Here is a 16,790-nt window from a genome sequence, read left to right as displayed (position 1 = left end):
ATGACTGAATAAAACAGGCTCTTGCACACTGGCTACAATACAGAGTGCGTGGCTCGTTTACATGCATGTGACCCGTGTGTGTTCATTTACATGCACTGTCCCGACCAAATAAAAGCTGCTAATGAAGAAAAATGGTGATTTGGAAAACAATCTTGGCGTAGCTTATAGAGATGCTCCGGCAGGTGATAGATGGCCTGACTACTGAACTAATGATTCACTTTGTCTTCACGGAACATATGGGTAAAAACAACATCATAACACCACTGCAATCCAATCAAGAGCCCGTGTTACAATCCTATATTCTCTCTGCGTTTGACCTGTCCTTTAACGCAGTATCATCGTGTATTCAGAGGAGAAGGCATTTCAATAGAATATAGGCCTCATATTGCATTAGTATTGTGTTTTGCCTTTCCTGACACTGGCTGAACCAAGTGACTTTATTCTCTCGTGATGAAGGCGTCTATTTCCCATTTGCCGGAGCCTTAAAAAGCGGCTCTCGCTTCCACGCAGCCCTGCAATTAGAGAAACCACTTTGCATTAGAATTGATTCTGCAATATGGATTCCTGATTTGATCCAATATCTACAACTTCAATTGAGTTAACGTATGACGCCGCCTGCATTACCATAACAATATAAGACATTACAAAGCCATTTAAGCTACAGTCACGGGTCTTTTAACTTCACGGAGTGTGCCACAATGCATTTCAGCATTTGTGGCAGAGGTCTGCGGGTTTCGAAGATAATCAGACCTCCACGGAGACGGGGGGTGTTTTGTGGCTTTGCGAAGGATATTGTACTGCCTAAAAAAAGTTGCAGGAATTGTGATTTCATTGTGATGAATTCAGAAGCCCGCTCCGATGGCTCTTGGCGTGGGTTGGCAGCCAAGTTTTTGTCAGTCAGCTCAAGGGCAGCTTTGGCAACAGTATCTTGCCACCACCGACTATGCAAAGCGAATGAATAAACCGCAATGGACAGTTCAGCCCCCGCCAGAACCGAGCAAGTTTTCACCAGTTTGGCTTTACCCAAATCTAAAAGCTTCTGGAAAAAAAGTGTAAAAATAGCATCGAAATCCCGGATGAAACGCAACAAAAGAGCAACTAAAATGTGCCGGAGAAGCAATAGCACAATAAAAAGTGTAAAAAAGGGCGACAAAACGCGACAAAAACACAAAAAGAAAAATATGATAAACACGACTTCAGGAGATGGTGATTGACTTCAAAAAGAAGACACTCCCGCACACACCGCTGACCATCCAGGGGGAGGACATTGAGGAGGTGGACAAGCCGGTCAGGAGGGCCAGCTCCGTCCTGGGCTGCCCCCTGGACTCTGTGGAGGAGGTGAGGGACAGGAGGGTGTTAGCCAAGCTCACCTCCATCATGGACAACACCTCCCACCCACTGCACGGGACTGTGGAGGAGCTGAGCAGCTCTCTCAGTGGCAGACTGAGACACCCTCAGTGCAAGAAGAAGCGCTACCGCAAAGCCTTCATCAACACTACTGTAAAGTAACATGTGCAATAACCTCTTTGCAAACTACGTGCAATATTCTCTGTACCAGCGGGGCTTATTGACAATCTGCACTAGGACTGTAGCTTTGCACTGCCAATGCTGACCTTGATATTCTACTTTTTATAGCCTGTTCTAATTTTTATTTTATTATTTAGTTCCTTATTGTTTATATTTCTGCTTTTACTCATTGTACATAAGATACTTCTTTTTACTATTTAACTATTTGCACATTTCCTGTCTATTTTGCCCACCCTGAGTGATCTTATTGAGAGCCGGATGTAACAAGCGAATCTCTCCATTGTGAGATCAATAAAGGACAATGTTATCTCTTAAAAGAGTCACACAAAAATGTGACATAAAAAGTTACGATCAGCTTTGTAGGTCAAAGCTTTCAGACGAAGCTTTACACTGACCTCTAGGCTGTAAAACTCTCAGGTCGAGAAGCTTTCAGATTTGGGTGAAGCTGAACTGGAGAAAACCCGCTCGGTTCAGGTGGGGGTTAAGAGATTAAAAGGTGCAATAAAGGTGTAAGACAGTATCGCTATTATCATGGCATCACTGTCTGCACCAAATGTTCACTACACGCAAAGTACCGATTGTACAACTTCAAAGCCCCTTTTATGTCTCTAATGCACACGGGCCGGTGCACTAAGTAGAAATAGTGTGCTGCAACATTTGAAAAGAACTAGTACGTCCAGAACCATCCGCTATTGAAACGAGCCAATTGCAAGTCTGTGAAGCTTCCATTTTGGGTCTGTTACAAGCCTTTTCAAGGGGCCAGTAAAAAACCCTTTGATGCATTATAGATTCACTTCCTTTACGTAGCAAATAAGGGTGCTTTTAGTCCCCCGGTCTGCAAACAGATCAGGCAAAACTCCAATGATACATTTACATCAACAAAGCCTCAGCTAAATATTGACAGTCTCTCAAACTGGATCATGTACTTATTTCTTCCCCATTGTTCCAGATCAATTGTCCGGTCAATACGCCGGAGCGTCTCGTGATTATTTTTCATTCTCAAAAGAACAAAAGAATCTTTCATTGCCCCGGCGAGTCGATACCTGATCCCCGGTAAAAGCCCTTGTAGCCCAGGTGCTTATGAGCCATAGTCACCGGAGTAAATTAGTGATGGACACGTTTATAGGCCGACCTTCCTGACGGTGATATATGCTTTTGGCAGCGGCCGGCCCCTGGATATCAGGTATGTGCCAACTTAAATCTACAGGCATCATCTTAAGCATTCTGCTGGCGCCGCGGGGACAGGGCGAGAGTGAGGACAGAGAAATGCCCCAAATAAAGAAGGGAAAAACAACAGGGCCAATATGTGTGAAGAACAATGCTGAGTCATGACTGTTCTGAATGTACGTAGAAGCATCGCGATTTCCGCTCATGCTTTCGATTGTTGCCAAAGCCTCTTGTTGGTGTGCTTGGCAAATTTTCCACGGAAGATGCAACCTTCTCGATTTATTTGTTGTTGTTATTTCGCAAGCTTGGAACTGGCACACGATTATTATTATGTGAGCTGCGTTTACGTGTCCGGAGGAAACACGCCATGTTTCAAGTTTATGTAGGTCAGATGTTTTACTCAAAGATCGGAAAATAGTGGGCATGCTCCTTCCATAGCTTATTTTATTAACAAGTTAAGTGGGAGAGAAGAGCGGCTTCTGCTCCATGTTCTCTGAGCAGTGTGGGGAGGGGAGCACGGGGAGATCAGAAGAGACAGTTACAAAAATAAACAAAAACAAAGAGTCATATTCATGGTTAAGTGACGATGTTTGACAAACCTACGCTCTTGGATATATAGGCCGATGTTTTAAGTAATTAGCCACTAGTTAAACATTTAGAAAAGGTTTTGATCATTTCAATCATAAAATGATATGCCAATGCAAGGCCAGTTTATTTACACCACACATTTCACACACAAGGCAACTCAATGCACCGTTATGGGTTTGGCTAGGCCGATGCCAAATGTCTACAACATAAAATATATAAAGTAGGTGTACAAACTTGTGACCCATTTTCATTACGATGTGTCATTGCTCCCCTGAGGCCTAGGGAGTTGTGGGAGGGCTCTTTTTTAGTTGTAAAATAGGAAGTCACTATCACTTTTGGTTCCGGAGATATCAGCCTTTTATTGGCCGATATTGTAAAATATCCAAATATCGACCTGATGTATCGGGCGGGCCCTCATGACAATGCCAGGATTGATCAGGAGCATGGGACATTTTCTCACATGGATTGGTCAACACAGAGTCCAGATCTGAACCCTATTGAGGATCTTTGGGGTGTGCTGGAGAAGGCTTTGTGCAGTGGTCACACTCTCCCATCACCAATACAAGATCTTGGTGAAAAATGAATGCAACACTGGATCTTTTGACATTGCAGAAACTGATGCACAAAGGTCTTTTTTCTCTCATGTCGCTGATGGATAAAATACATTTTATTCCACTTCTAGGACATAAAAAAGGTACAGGACCCAAAATGTAAAATGAATGCCTTCATGGTTGAAATTGAAATGACCTTTCTTTGTTTACTCTTCATTTCTAAGTCTTGAGATCTGCTTTGTGCCTTTGTGGCACTCAGAGCAACATGCATAGCATGAATATAAAACATCACCTGTTTGTTCAAGCCAAAGTGTGTAATGGTGGTTAAGTCAATGATGGACCACCCACTGCCGCTCAACGCCTCAGGCAGCGATCGGCCGTGACAGCATGAAGTATTAGCAGCAGAGTGTTGTGCAGCTCCGCACTGGAGTAGTTTGAGGGTTGAAAAGAAAGGATGTCTTTGGCATTCGTCTGCGGCGCCTTTTTCATCACGATGCCACCACAGACCAGTGATTTGGCAGTTTTCATTGGATGCCCTTCCTGCAGCAACTGGCCACATTACGGTGTTTGGACCGGACACCAAAAGACTAAGCTCAGGCTCTGCTCGAGATGGTCCAAAGTAAAGTACAGTGCAGCAATATTCATTTGGAACAACTGAGACTGATTTTTCATAAAGAACATGTGTTGCTTGGTGGCAGAGTAGTTAGCTGTAATCTTAGATTAATGCTTTTGTTCTGCCAGTTTGTATTTCTGCCTCCTGCAAAGCAAGCATAAACTGAATGGGATACTAATGACACTAAGAACAAATGTTCTGTCTAGTGCCACTGTTTAATTAACAAATGCAACAGTTGTTTCCACTGAAGCAATTCCATTTCTGTACTATCAAACTGAAAATATATTAGTATAAGAGCGATGATGTTTTGACATAACATTTTGAAAATAACACCACGTCATGTGGGCTGAGACAATTAACTTTGCCGTCAAACAATATGCAAACTTTACAATTTTCAAAGCTCAATAAACTAAGCTACTAATTAGACATTAAACACTCCATCTAAAAAACTTTTAAATATTGTTTAGTATGAAACTGGAAAGTTTGGAGCCTGTAGGAGCTGCTAAAGTGGATATTTTGTTGCAAAATTGTAAAGAGTGTAAATGGCCACTGTATTGAAATGTATTGGATGACAGCGTCATCCAAACATGTGAATACTTATGACTGAAGACGCCTGAAAGACAAGAGAGTGCTGCACTGTTCCAGTTATTTAACGTTTTGACTGTGACTTTAAAACTAAGATGTTATGGGAGAAAACTACTGAAAATTCCAGACTATTGAGCGCAGCTGAATATAAGCCCCACCAACATAAGTGAAGATTTTATATATATATATATATATATATATATATATATATATATATATATATATATATATATATATATATATATTCTGCAGCTGTTCCAAGTGCATTTGAAGCACCATCAGCACAGGACAATACTGGACTTTTCTCTTACTTTTATTATAATGTGTTAAAGGTTGTAGAATCTCTCATTTTTCCCCCATGCCATTCAATTAGCGTGTTTTTTAAGAATGACGGCCTGATGACGCGAGAAGCCCACGAATAACTAAAACAAGCAGAGTAAAGAAAATCGAAAATGCGCAGCCTCTACGTGACATCCGCTAATTCTATGAACGTTATGCGGAGGAGATTCATTAATTAAGAGACATGCTTCTGGAACGCATTGTATTTGTTGCTCGAGGGGAAGATTTCCAGGCATGCAATAGACTCCATGCTGTGAGTGGAGTACATGAAAGGATTAGACAGCTCAGCACAATGCTCATGGCTACAGGCGGGAATCTGCGCATCTGTTAACACTGCAAAGTAAAAAAAATTGTGTCAAAATGAGACAAAATAAACCAGGGAGACCACGACTAAAACTCAACTTTTGGACATTTTCAGGCAGGTATGAGGGTTGCGGCTTTGACAGAGACAGACATCTGAAGCACACGGGAAGGACATGCAGTGTTCAACCCCCACTGTTACCGAGCACAATATCTCCAGTTCTGCATAATCCATATTTTAAAGCTTCATGACCTGAGAGTTTACAGCCTATAGGGCAGTGTAGCGGATCATTTGAAAGCTAAGGCCCACAAAACTCACCTTAGCTGCAGACTTGTTTTTGTGGTCAAGTTTTTGCCACATTTTTGTCACGATTTCGTTGTTTTTTTGGAAATGCAACAAAACCGTGACGAAAACATAAGAAAAAAAACGTGATGTGATGAAAAAGTGACGAACACGTGATGAAAACGACAAACATGTGACAAAGAACAAAGAAAGAGCTTAGACCTTAGCTTTCAAATGAGGTGTTACACCGGCCTATAGGCTGTAAGCTCTCAGGTGGAGAGGCCTTTAGATTTGAAAGCTGGAGGAAATGTGCTCGGTGACGGTGGGGGTTAAGGCGAGACACGGCAGGTGAAAGTATTGATTTTTCACGCAGTGGTCGAAGTGGAGATTTTTATCTATTTTCCTCCCTTTACATCTTAGTTTTCATGTCAGATATAAAAATGACAAAACTCACCCGCATGATGTTTATTTTATGATGTTTTGCCTGCGAGGTGGGGGTAACCTGGAAGTAGCTGCTGCGCCGCGTAAAAAGTCTGTCTTTCCAGCAGGTATCCATTCATAAATATTGACAGATTTTACATCCACGTGTCCTGCTAAAGGTCCTCGTGATGACGCTTCCACCCAAATATGGTATTTTTCCTCCTACGAGACACTGGTGCGGAAAAGTCAAAGAACGGGCCGCGCATGCGCAGTCGCTATAAAACTTCAGGACTGGTTTTCTCTGAATGAGAGAAGCCGCACACAGGCAGCGCCTGAGCCCTTATAGAAGCTCCCACAGACTCCAAACTTTCCAGTCTGAGACCTAACAATATTTTGAAAGGTTTTTCAGAGGGATTTTTTAATATCTAATTCCTGACCAGATTTATTCAGCTTTGAAACCAAAAAAACAGGCGGAATTTGAGTTTTTACAGAATTTTTCACTGATGATGAGTTTATTGAAAAACTAAACAAAATATCCAAAATCCCCTCTGAAAAAATCTTAGTTACTAATATGTCAATAAAATAAAACCATTAATTTAATCTGGCTCAATTCATTATTTTGATTTCGAAAACATAAAATGACAGAAAAAGTGGAATCTCTCATATTTATATCTGTAATGTTCAGCAAAAGTTACAAATTGATATCTCTACACTAATTTTTTTTCCCTATTCACCTGCAGTGTCTCGCCTTAAGAGGTTAACGTCCGATGCGTGATTATTTTACTCAGAAGCTACTGCTGCCACTTACCCGCTGTAACAGACGTTAAAGAGCTCATGCGCTCCCACGTGCAGGCCTGTCTGAGGCACAGTCACGGCTTGACCCACTGGACACACAAGCTGGGTGACAACGGGGAGAAACAGGCTGTGGCTTCAACATTTAGGCCTTCAGCCTTCAGCCCAATCTAACCCACAGCCTGTGAATAACAAACACTTATGAAACGTAATCCTTCATGTGATGCTTCAAATAGGCTATTCATAACACATTTGGGTTTCTTTTTGAATTTTACATGTCTTTCACTCGTAAAGAGAAAAAAAAACTTTTAGCCGTAATATGTGCCAACCCAAAATGTGGTGCTCTGCTGGCTTCCTAATTGAGTAAGAACAAAACACACTGCCAGTGCCTTCCATGTTTAATTTACAATACACAGAGGATTCTAATTTAAGTGAGAGGCAGCAGAAAAGGGTTAAATGAGTTCCTCGAAAAGCTGTCTAAAACACAACCACTTGTTTGGCTCAGGCACATTCAACCGGCAAACTATTCCCCACTGTTTACGGAGAACATGATGGCTTCCTGCAGCCATAAGCAAAACTAGCAAATGGGTTAATTACCACTTGGGGCTATTTTACTATTCACAAGTTGAATGAATGAAGTGCTGTAGAAAGAAAAAAAAAGGGAAAAAAAGGGAGAAGCCATAAGGCAATTTACGGCGTGGTTTCCATCAGGGTTGAGCCGCTCCTGTAGCGAGCTGTCAAGGCGGTGGCGCTTAGCGGACGCGCTCGCTCTCAGCATTAATCACAGCTGACCTGAAATTGTCCAGCCAGGGCTATACAAAGCAAAGGGAGCGCAGTATGGCCTCTATACATTTCCATACAAGTTAAAAGTTGCAATCACTTTTTTTGCTTATGAAACATACTACAAAATCTCAATGTTGCATTAACCCGAAAGAATGTTTTTCAGCCCCAGTTATGCATGACATGTCCGCATTAAGGCTCCCTTTCACTGGGCTGGGTTTGGTCGACTCAAGTCCGTTTAAAATATCACAGAGTATATTTGCATGCACAGTATGGCTCGCTGCTCAGATAAGCCCTCACAGCGAGAAAAATCACTTGGACTTTATAGAGAAGAGAGAAAAAGTGTGCGAGTGGAAAACCAGCACCATGGACAGCTCCATGCAGCATTTCCAGTGTTGTGCGATTCTGATCGTGACCGCGTTATCTTTAAGCTGCTGCATGTTTTTATCCGGAGTCACTCTTATATCTGTATCGTGTTCATGTTTCATTGTAACTTGTACTTATTGTTTATTTTCTTTCCCCCCTCTTAGCACTTTGAGCGTCGTACAAATTGTTCAGTGCAGAAACTTTATCGTCCCTGTAGATAACGTTGTCCTCTGCATTTGACCATGCAACATGCAAACTCCACACAGAGAGGGGGTTAGAGTGATAACTGCTGTGCCATTACTATCATCATTATTTGCTCATTTTGTCTAATTATAGTTTCACCTACACAGAGCTCGCGATTGTACTCAACCGAAAATAATACCTCATTAGTTATCTTTTCCTTTTTGGGATTTTTTAATGTTGCAGATGAGACCAAATGAGTTCCCTTGTGGATCTGAAGTGAAAAAAGCAAAATAGGAATACCTATAGCAACATACCGACTAAAGCTGAGACTTTATGCAGCAAATGATTCACACATTTCCAGATGATTAGTCTAATATTAACTGTTGTGGTTATAATTCAGGCGCTGTTGCCGCTATGAACTGCCGCTGACCTCAGCTGGATAAATAACAACATCCTTGTTGAGGAAAAACATCTCTCTTTTTGTATGAAGATTCATCACTCGGAGGTACAGTATGTCAGGCCTAGTTGTGCGATCGTAAATCACTGCAGCGGGACTGACTTTAGAGGCAGAGCACAACAAAACAACATTACACGGTACATTTAAATTCTGCTGCATTTGCATGTTTTCTGGTCAGGTCAAAATAGTCTTAAAAAACGTCCCACTGTGTAATATGAGAAATACACCAGTTTCTCAATGTGTGAACAGGCCACTCCTCATTTGAAAGCCAAGAACCTCACTGATCTTTAACTACCAGAAGCTGCACTAATAAGGACTTGATTGGGGAGAAGTTCTGGGATTGTGGAGAGCCCCTTCATATTTCACAAGTTAGATTTGGCCATAGGATCTGGCAACTCTAAGTGGGGCTCAATCTGCTTTCTGATTGGATAACAACTTTTATTGTCATGTAAAATGTTTTTTGTTGTTTTTTTGTTATAGTGAGTAAATCAACATTGTAATAATCAGTAAATCCAATTTTTGATTTGAACACGTTGACCTCATGCAATATCTGGAGGCACAGAAATGCCATGTTTATCAAATATTGACAAACAAGTGTAAATTACGAGCAAATTCCAAAGCTAGCGAGTAACAAACCTTCACACGAGTAACCAAACAAGCTTTTAATCCATCACTGGACCCCTGTGTGGTCCTCACAGTGTCCTGGGTTTGCCTCATGCCGTTGGATAATAACGAAAGCTTGTTTTCAAAGCTTTATAACGCATCATTCCCATCATATAGGGCACTCCAGGCCAATTTGAATTCCTGACACAAATTCTTTACACAAATGAGGATACATTTCAAAGCATGAAACACCGAATACCACTGAGGTGAGGTGCCCAAACTGTTTTTAATCCTCAATACTGCCTGTGTCCACTTCAACAACCAATTCCGCATCATTTCTATAGAACCGCATTCTTGTCATCATCCATATCTCTGCACATCTCGCAGTTGGGCCCTGGTCTGTGGGGTCTTACAGCTCCCTGGACGCTCCTACCCCCCAGCGCCTGCTCCGAGTGGCCTGCCTCCAGCTCTAAATCAGCCGGGTGGCTATATGAGGAGCATATAAATGAGTTGTGTCTGGTGCGTGGTGGCCTGCCCTTCGACTTCCCCGTGCCTGCACTTCATTAGCCATCATCCGCACTAAACAAGCCCAATGATTTTCTCGCATGACGCCGTCCTTCGCTTCACACATTTTGTTTTTTCCCCTGTTCGGCTTTGTTCTGCTATTGCTTGTACATCAACGGCGACGATCAAAAAGGCACCTCCTCCGCCGCTTGGACATCTGGTGCAGCTTCTACGGATGGTCGACCAGAACAGTTGCTATAGAGATGCAAGGACAGACATTGAGAACATACGTCACACGTTGAATGTTGAGAGAAAAACACAGTTTTTTTGTTACAAGCTAAAAACGGCATGAGATTGAATGTTGAATGTTACTTCCACCCAGAAGAATCATAGAAATGCCTTTAGCTGTTTATATTAAGTATGGTGAGGAATGACAGGGCTATTTCATGGCATTTATTTCATTTCTGTGGTTTCTCCATCATTGACATATTAAAGGATGATGTTTAGTGGCCATTGAAGGTGTATCTGACCCCAAAAAAAGCAGAAACCGATTATTCTCATCCATAGACTGTAAAATAAGAAAGGACTTATTGTGGCCCACTTCTTCCTGTGACTGTAAGGAAATGGTGGCTGGCGCTGGAAGTCTTATTTCAAGTCATTTTGGTCTCAGATAAGATTTCATTTTTTCCAGTGTGGACTTTCCATTTAAACTTTGTTGTCCCTCTTTAAGACATTATTGAACACAGGCTACCGTTTGATAGCTAAATGCGATGCTAGCTCTGTAAACTTTCACGGACAAGCCGACTTGCCGACTGTCTTTGATTGAACGCTGCTTCCCTTTTTTTATTTCTATGGTAGGTCCTATATGGTAGGGACTTCTATTTTTCTTTGAGAGAAAAAATGGAAAAAAATAGAAAAAAAATAGAGTGAAAAAATAATAATTGAGAAAGGAGCCGTGGAACGTCATTAGCTGCTCACACGCTCACGTTCTAAGGTTTTTATGCAAACGGAACGGCAAAGCTACTGTATGTCAGGCCACAGTAGCTCAGGTAGAAGAGTCTCATAGACTGGCAGTTCAAAAAGTACATGCTGCTGTACGTGGGTCCTTGGGCAAGACACTTCAGTAGAGCTGGGTGCTGTTTAATGATATGAAAAAAAAGTTAAGATATTACTGGTAGCAAAAAAAATCAAGTATCGAAATCAGGTACGGGAAAAAGTATCTTTAGAAACAAGTTTTTTTCTTTTTTTTCCTTCTAATGTTTCCCCCATTTTCCCCAATATTTTTACACAATTTTATCTCAAAGTACGTTAAAGTACGAGTGAGAGCCTGGTGGTGGTGGTTGGAGAGGATTACCACCAGGGTAATAGCATAAGGCAATGTGACAAGCAACTTTTAAGACTTGCACAGTGCCTTGTCAGTATACAAGCTTTGCAAATCCATGCACACTTTTTCCGTAGATTTTTGAATTGAACATTAGGTAATACACTCAAATCTATATCAGTTCCGCGCCACAATAGAGAAATCAACAAAGAGACTTGAAGAGCATCAAACCACGTCCACGTCTCCAAACCCTCCCATTCAAATCCACTCTATTTATTAATTATCTTTGCTCATATAAACTCGTGACTTTACTTCTTTCCCCCAGCACACAGCCCCATATGTTCTGACAACACATACTGAGGCAGATAGCCATGACTGACTCCGCATCTTGATGTACTGTACCTATTCCCATGTGAGTGTGCCGCAGTTCCGTGGCTGTCACATCCCTTACACGCCTAAGCTCGAGCCTCTAGAGTTGCAGCAGCTGGATTGTTATCATTTCATCTTGGCGTAATTGAAGTAGAAAGGTAGAATGGGTTGCTCAAAATTGAAATCATAATCAAATGCCCTGCGCAAGCGTTGCAGTTTTTGTCTTCCACCAATCGTGCAAAGTTTGAGAATTCATCTTTTGCTCAACTGACCATAATGAACACTGCAGGAAGAAAAACATTTTCTCTCAATGTGCCAGATTTATTTTTAAAAATAAATTCGACCCAAACCAATGTTGCGCTGGCCCTGAGTTAGTGCACAAAAACAGCTCTGTGGCTCCCTGTATTAAATCTACACAAACCCTGTTTCCCAATAGAATGATTTTTCAACATCTGATCTGTTCCCCGTTGTGCAAAAAGCCATATCTTTCATATTTTTTTCCCTTTGTTTGTTGCTGACTTTTAGCAGTTGTTTTGCGACTGTATTGAAGAAGAGATTAGCCGCCTTATTAAATCTGTCAAAAGGCAACACAGAAAGCCTGTTGGTGTGGCTGATTAAATATTTAAACGTCTGTGAGCCACTGTGGTGCAGAACTTGATAGGTATGGGAGATGACGCTACCTTATGTAAAAAATCTGCTCACTTTTTCTGCTAAAATTTTCCATTCAGCGATTCTGTTCATGTGGTAAATGACTTTCACAAAGATGAATATTTGCATCTGTGGAATTTAACACATTTTATTGTGGAAATATCAGGCCTAACTGTGGCTTATAACCTTGCCTTTGGGCACCGCCGCACTGATGTTTGATGTTTTATAGTTTTCATTTATCTGCCCAGCAGTCCCACAAAGCAGCAAACTTGACATTGTCACAGAAAGCTGTAGTAAAACAATACAAACTCTACCAGCGCAGAGTACATTTAAAATTGATCCAATATGAAATGAAGCTCTCCAGTTCATTTATCCTCATCGCCATGAGGCTTTATAACACTCAAATCTATAGCACATTATTATTATGGGCTTTTAATGAATTTCAATTTGCCCCACAGTGAATCTAACGCGCAGAAATCCAGCTTCACTCCCTTCTCTATTTCCTCTCTTCATTGTCATACAGCCTCATAGGTGCTTCAGTGCTTTGTATCATCTGAAAATGACTGCATTAGAAAGCTACTGTCACAGATTGACTGTAGCTCAGGATGTGTTACGATCTGATTAAGTTTGTTGGTCCGATCTAGACCTGCACGATATGGGAATAACTGAGAATGTGATTATTGCAATAGTTCACTGAACCATTTTACAAACAAATGATCAGGGCTTTTTCTCGGATTTGTTACTCAGACTGTCAATCCCCTCCAAATCCGAGAGGACGAAAAAGGAATCCAATCGACTTTGTTTAAAGAAGGAGAAAAAGTCATTCTTGGCTGGCCAGGAAACAGAAGGGTTTCAGTAATGCCGTCACCATTTTGAGGAATTTCACCGTTTAACAGACATAATTTATGTTTTGAGTTCTTAATGGAAATTGTAATGGCATTTTACATCACTGAGAACAAAGCCATCTATCAACCAACTTAACTGTCGAGCCAATCAGGGATCTTCTGGGTAAGGAGTAAATGCTGCTTCCATCGGGAACTAACAAAGGAAATAACTTGGTGTCCAACTTCACTACAAACCAATTGTTGGTCGCATTGTCATTACTGGCCCCTGGTGCCTGGAGTTAGAATTGTTTGCTCAATCTCACAACAACAATCTCACCATAACTAACTAACTTTTCATGTTATTGACAATTGCTTATATTCACCTGCGCCGAAAAGACAAAATCTAGTTTCCCTTTTAAATCTTAACCCTATTTTTCAGCCCTTGCGTACGATTTGAACAGCGACTAATGTAGGGGTGTAAATGCTCTAATCCACTCATCCATTGCTGACATCAGACTCGCTCTAGTCCAATATGCATTCCTTTTTTGTAGCATCATGCTCATGGACTGAAGGTACAAATTAATTCCTCAGATCGCAGAGACGTGGTTTCATTTAGCGCTAACGTTGTCTCCGAGGGAGAGGCCACACTCTGAAGGCATGCATAATTGATGATAATGTGTACATCGAGCAAGCTTCGAGGAACGCCAACGGTTCCCCGCGCTCGCGAAAGGCATTAAGACGTTTAACTATTCCCCATATTTAAATGATCCAATGGGATTCATTTGCAGGCAATCCGGGAAGGTTATTGATCACCCTGAGTCCAAGAGATTAAGCGTCGGAATCTGGCTTTGTTGTGCAGACTCAACACTGTTTCCCCACTGTGATGGATGCCCTCCCCACACAAAGCAATTCTCAGGGCGGCTGACGTACACCACTGCTCACAAGTTGGAGTGGGGTGTGTGGAAAGGCCCGAAAACTTCATAGCCCCTTCGTGAATAAATCAAGTTTTGTTTTTTTTCCAGCTTTGTGGCAGATATTTGACAAGAGGTCAGCCGTGTGTCGTGGACGCAGTGGTTCGTTCAGACCCGACCGCTGTTGGATAAGGGTCTAGCCACGTCAGAAAGAAAAGATTGAATTCTCAGGAACAGAGGGTTACGTCGAGCACAGTCTGTGGCACGTATGCGGGACTTTGCCTGTGCTGCAAGTTATAGTTAGTCTGTCACAATGTCAAATGTTGAGCATTTGATTTATTGTAAGAAAGGATATTTGTGAGTGCTGCTGCTGGAAGACATCATATCTGACACCGGATCACAAAGTAGCATTTTGAAGTGAGATTTGTTTTGATAAGGTGGTACTTGCGCCCTGAAAGCGATGGCAAGTTCAGTCAAAAGCTTTTCAAAGGTGTAAGTGTGAGTAGGTTTGTGACTTTGGTGCATTGCTGAAGAAATGTGTGTTATACTTCGGTTCTTAACTTAAACCGTTGAAGGTATTAAGAGATGCTATGCTATGAGACTATCTGTGCGGTGTGAGAGTAAAAAAACATAATATTCGGCAACTGTCTTGTATTTTTGACAAGACCATTTCAACAGTTACATTCCACTAAATTTAAACAAAAACTGTACGTGACACGGTATGTTTTGTCATCAAATTGTGTCACAAGACGACTTCAGAAATCCTACATCAGGACCGTGAAATGGCTACAATCAAATCAAGAAGTTTCCTTCACCATTCCAAAATCTGACCAGCGTCTTGGCGAGGGCCTACACTCCATCTATTTCCAGTTGTGCCTTTTCTTTCTGAGCGCTCTTGGACATTGGAAGCAGTTATCTACTCTCAAAAATCATCCCCTTTTGCAGATACCGTAAATGGCCACACATGACAGACACTATTTCCGTCCTTGGCCTGGTTTCCTGCCTGTTACAGCCGTGTCACTGTACAGCGCTGGAAAAAAAACTTTCAATTAGGACATACATCCACAAAAGGGGGGAGATTGCTGGGCATAAAGAAGAAAGAAAAAAAACGTCAATGTCTCTGTGCTAGTAGGAAAGCGAGACCCCAAGCGCATCACACAGATTGTTCTTGACCTATGACCGGCTGAGTCTCCACGCAGCACGCCTCACTGTTCTCTCCCATTGCTGTAGCGGAGCCCATATCATTTGCAGCATCTCTGTAGGTTGCTTAGGCGCACTCTAGCTGTCACCTTGCTCCCTGTAATGAGGAAAAACAACCATTCTTCCCTTTCACTTCAAGCGGTACATAAATCCCCCCCTCCAAAACTCCCCTGCACTGGAGGATTCTTTGGCTGTCTGGGTGCCTAATAAACCACAGGAGAGGGAGCTCGATTCGCATGCATTTTTACTTGATGGAAAAGCAGATAGAAGACGTGAGACACTTGAGAAAAGATCTTCCAGGGGGACATGTGGAGTCGCTTTGTGCAATTGTTGGGGACTTTGCAGTTCGCTTGTGCAAACACCCCTCCCCTGTGCAACATAGAAACTGCATTTAAAAATGTTCCAGAGTTGAAAATGGTGACACGCTTTATTGCGTTGCGTCATGAAGCCACAAGGTGCGCACAGGATTTAGCCCCATAACCCAAAACAAAAGTGAGACCCCCACGAGATGTGCGATTATTTGTTTTGGTGTTTTTTTTTAATGAACTACTTGCGTTCTCCCAAGTCACGCACGGTGCAAAGTGGATGAGACGTCCCTTACCTGGCTTTCTTTTCTACTAACAGGTGGACGGATGGATAGATTCCCGCCTTCAGTGTGTATATTCTCTCTCGTGGCGAAGTCAGTGCAGGCTTAAAACATCTCAGGCGAATCCACAATGTATCCCTTGTGGCAGATGCATCGCCCTCACTGCATCCTCCTGGTCCACAACCGTGGCGATGCGCGGCTTAAAAACAACCAAATCAAAAAACAAAGCTCAGCACAGACAGCACGAGAGTGAAACCCGTGGAGTTGCAACTACTGGGGAGCGCGCCGTCCATAATCCTTACGAAAACGCTGGTTCCTCAGCTGCCGACATTGCTTGGCTTTAGGTCCGGCTTGTAGTCCCTCACTGGCGGACTCGCAACGTCTCTCCTCCTCGCTCCTCGCGTTGGCACACACTCTCTTTTTCTTCCACTCTCTCTCTCTCTCTCTCTCTCTCTCTCTCTCTCTCTCTCTCTCTCTCTCTCTCTCTCCTCTCCCTTTCTCTCTCCTCGCATCTCGCTGCCAAAATGACTGAGGCTGGAAATCACATGCTGGTGCGGCTGCTTTAACGCGCGCGTCAATCGGTTCCGTTTACCCGGGGCTCCCGCGCAACTCTCTGCCTCTATAAATATTGCATGGCACTTACTAGGAGGTTTCAAGGAATTCTCGTTTGTCTCGTAGAATACAGTGAGATCGCGGAGCTAAAGAGAGTGGGAAAAAAAAAACGATGCCTCTCGCTTGACTCCTTAAAATAGAGCATCCCACGAACAGTTTCTCTCTGCAGCGCAGCCGGGGATGACAGGCAGACTGTGCAGGGGATTGTCTCTTTTGGAGACAGCGTGTTTTTTGTGTGTGTTTTTTTAAGCCGTGGCTAAC

At 42.4% G+C, this 16,790-nt stretch overlaps 1 protein-coding gene across 1 annotated transcript in view; it reads right to left on the bottom strand.

Moving 5' to 3' along the window:
- sntg1 (syntrophin, gamma 1) overlaps window positions 1-16,588 on the bottom strand; it is an 86,081-nt gene extending 69,493 nt beyond the window's left edge. Inside the window, exon 1 of the mRNA XM_079569180.1 lies at window positions 15,933-16,588. The gene's annotated coding sequence lies outside the window, so the exon portion shown is untranslated. The remainder of the gene's footprint in view (window positions 1-15,932) is intronic.
- Between the last annotated feature and the right edge of the window lie 202 nt (window positions 16,589-16,790).

The sequence above is a fragment of the Gobius niger genome (assembly GCF_951799975.1).
Source record: "Gobius niger genome assembly, chromosome: 13".
Taxonomy (NCBI): Eukaryota; Metazoa; Chordata; class Actinopteri; order Gobiiformes; family Gobiidae; genus Gobius; species Gobius niger.
The sequence above is the reverse complement of the archived record's forward strand: the minus strand, read 5'-3'. Positions and strand labels throughout refer to the sequence as shown.